At 41.8% G+C, this 3,284-nt stretch overlaps 1 non-coding gene across 1 annotated transcript; it reads left to right on the forward strand.

The window, feature by feature from the left end:
- Positions 1-2,400: 2,400 nt before the first annotated feature.
- On the forward strand, positions 2,401-2,479 carry LOC129620271 (small nucleolar RNA SNORD55/SNORD39). The gene has a single exon (XR_008698464.1). It is a non-coding gene; the product is annotated as a small nucleolar RNA SNORD55/SNORD39 (small nucleolar RNA).
- The last annotated feature ends 805 nt before the right edge of the window (positions 2,480-3,284 follow it).

The raw sequence follows: 3,284 nt of genomic DNA on the forward strand, positions 1-3,284 counted from the left end.
TGATGCCAGGGTAATATTCATAGGTCTCAGTTTTCTAGTTTATTCTCCCATTTCTGCATTTCAGTTTGACCACTGTGATACACTCTATCTCAGGAAATAGGATGGAAAGTACAGTCCTTATTCCAGGCATATTGTGGGAAATCTAGGGGATTCTTAGAGTGTGCATATGCACTTTATAAAAACTATTAAAAGGAAACACTTTTTAAAAATTATGATTATCTGTCCAGTATTTCCCTTCAGGTTTGCTGCCTTCATTATTCTGCTTGCCGAATAAGACCTATAAGAACGTTGAACATTAGTGTGTAGAAATTGACTTGAGCGAGTATATTTTCTATTTTATTTAGCATTCACAACCAAAACAAGGCTATTTTTGATGACTACAATCAACTGCCTTCATGCTCAAGTCTAAGCCTTCTAAATCAGAAAGTGCCAGAAATTACACTTTGAACCTCCAAATAGTGTGAGTTGAACAGAAGTGTATTTTTGGATACCAAATGTGCTCTCATATCCTTCCAACTCTGCAAAATCAAAGAAGCAGGAATTTCATTATCTGGGCGTTCAGCCTTGATCCCTCACAACTGGCCCTGTCTTCCTGTGACCCTGTTCCCCTGCATCAGACAGAGCCATAACTGTGTCTCAGTGTTCATTTCCAGCCTACCACTACCCCTCCCTCCACCTCCTCCCCTCTCCCCCTCCCTTTCCAGCAGGGAAACGCTTCAACAGAGAGAGAGAAAACTCAAAGAATCCCCCTTTACTAACTAGAACTAAGATGAATTGTGTCAGAGTTCAGAGCCCCCTTGTTGCTTTGGCATGAAATCACTGCCCTTGATTTCTGCCAAGGCGGGTGTCAGCTGGTGAATTATAACACTGGCAGACAGGGCTGAGATAAGCAAAAAATACAATGACAGCTGCTACACAGAACTATTCTTTCTGGCCTAGTGAATACAAAAATACATTGTGTAAATAAAGACAGACAGCTTCATTATGCAATTGTCTGCGACTATGTCACTACTAAAGAGCAAGTATTGATTCCGAAAAATATACCCAGACTCTTCAAGCTAATATGGTCTTCCTCTGGGCATGCAGGAACACTCAGGAAAGTTATCATCTAATCAAACTTCTTAACTTCAGAGCTGAACCAATATAGATATTTATTATAAGATCTCATCACTTTAGTTGTTTGAAATTTAACTTTAAAAAAGCTTCTTTTGCATTCAAGTGCTCAATATTTATATGACAACAGACATATTTGAAGTAAAATTCTGGGGCTTTGACTAGCTTTTATGAATTATATAGTAAGTGTGTATGTTAGTCTGCTCAGGTTGCCATAACAAAATACCATACACCAGATACCAAATACCATAGGACAGAATACCATAAAGTACTAGTGCCTTAGACAACAGAAGTTTCTTTTCTCACAGTTGTGGTGGCTGGGAGTTCCAGATCAAGGTCCAGCAGGATTATTTTCTGGTGAGGGCCCCTTTCCTGACTGTGCTCTCACATGGTGGAGAAAACAATAAATTCTCTCATAAGGATACCAATCCCATTGGATCAGGGCCCCATGCATATAACCCTTGCTGCTGCTAAGTCGCTTCAGTCATTTCCAACTCTGTGAGACCCCATAGACGGCAGCCCACCGGGCTCCTCTGTCCCTGGGATTCTCCAGGCAAGAATGCAGGCATGCTAAGTCACTTCAGCCGTGTCCAACTCTGTGTGACATTATGGACAGCAGCCCACCAGGTTCTTCTGTCCATGGGATTCTCCAGGCAAGGATACTGGAGTGGGTTGCCATTTCCTTCTCCGGCATATGGCCCCATTTAACCTTAAATACTTCCTTGTAGGCCCTGTCCCCAAATACAACTGTACATGACATTACAGCTTCAACATATGAATTTGGGTGGACAAAACTATTCAGTAAATACCAGTGTATTTGGGACAATTTGATTTTTGTTATGAATAAACAATTTAATAAACTTAACTGTTTATCTTATGGTTAGTAATTCATAATATAACAAATAGTATTTTTAGCAAGATATTATATATAGTGACTATCTTTTCTTATTTAGTAACACAATACCAGGAATTAAGCAGAAGACATATATAGCACAGCAGACTTCAAAGTATGGCTCGTGGATAACTGTGGGTCCCTAGGGCCTATTTAGCAAGGTCAAACCTATTTTTGGAATAACACTAAGTTGCTATTTGCTTTTTTATGCATTGGTATTTATACTAGTGCATTTGGTGTCACTGCCTTGATACACATGTTAAGGTGCCCACAGTTTTATCCTCATCACTTTTGCAACATCAGTGTAAATGCATATATTTATATACTTTAAAAGACACTTACTCCTTGGAAGGAAAGTTATGACCAACCTAGATAGTGTATTCAAAAGCAGAGATGATGCATGATGATACCTTGAAATGCTGTGACCTCCCGACTGTGCTGTGGGGGAGCTAACCTTGGAGAGCTGAGCGTAAAAAAAAAAACAAAAAAACAAAAAAAAAACAAAAGCAGAGATATTACTTTGCAAACAAAGGTCCGTCTACTCAAGGCTATGGTTTTTCCTGTGGTCATGTATGGATGTGAGAGTTGGACTGTGAAGAAAGCTGAGCACCGAAGAATTGATGCTTTTGAACTGTGGTGTTGGAGAAGACTCTTGAGAGTCCCTTGGACTGCAAGGAGATCCAACCAGTCCATCCTAAAGGAGATTAGTCTTGGGATTTCTTTGAAAGGACTGATGCTAAAGCTGAAACTCCAATACTTTGGCCACCTCATGCGAAGAGTTGACTCATTGGAAAAGACTCTGATGCTGGGAGGGATTGGGGGAAGGAGGAGAAGGGAACGACAGAGGATGAGATGGCTGGATGGCTTACCGACTCAATGGACGTGAGTTTGAGTAAACTCCGGGAATTGGTGATGGACAGGGAGGGCTGGCGTGCTATGATTCATGAGGTCGCAAAGAGTCGGACACGACTGAGCGACTGAACTGAACTGATATTTATATGTATGTACATACATATACTGGAGAAGGCGATGGCACCCCACTCCAGTACTCTTGCCTGGAAAATCCCATGGATGGAGGAGCCTGGTAGGCTGCAGTCCATGGGGTCGCTAAGAGTCGGACACAACTGAGCGACTTCCCTTTCACTTTTCACTTTCATGCATTGGAGAAGGAAATGGCAACCCACTCCAGTGTTCTTGCCTGGAGAATCCCGGGGACAGGGGAGCCTTGTGGGCTGCCGTCTATGGGGTCACATGGAGTCGGACACAACTTAAGTGACTT

The sequence above is a fragment of the Bubalus kerabau genome, chromosome 9, assembly GCF_029407905.1.
Source record: "Bubalus kerabau isolate K-KA32 ecotype Philippines breed swamp buffalo chromosome 9, PCC_UOA_SB_1v2, whole genome shotgun sequence".
In the NCBI taxonomy this organism is placed as follows: domain Eukaryota; kingdom Metazoa; phylum Chordata; class Mammalia; order Artiodactyla; family Bovidae; genus Bubalus; species Bubalus kerabau.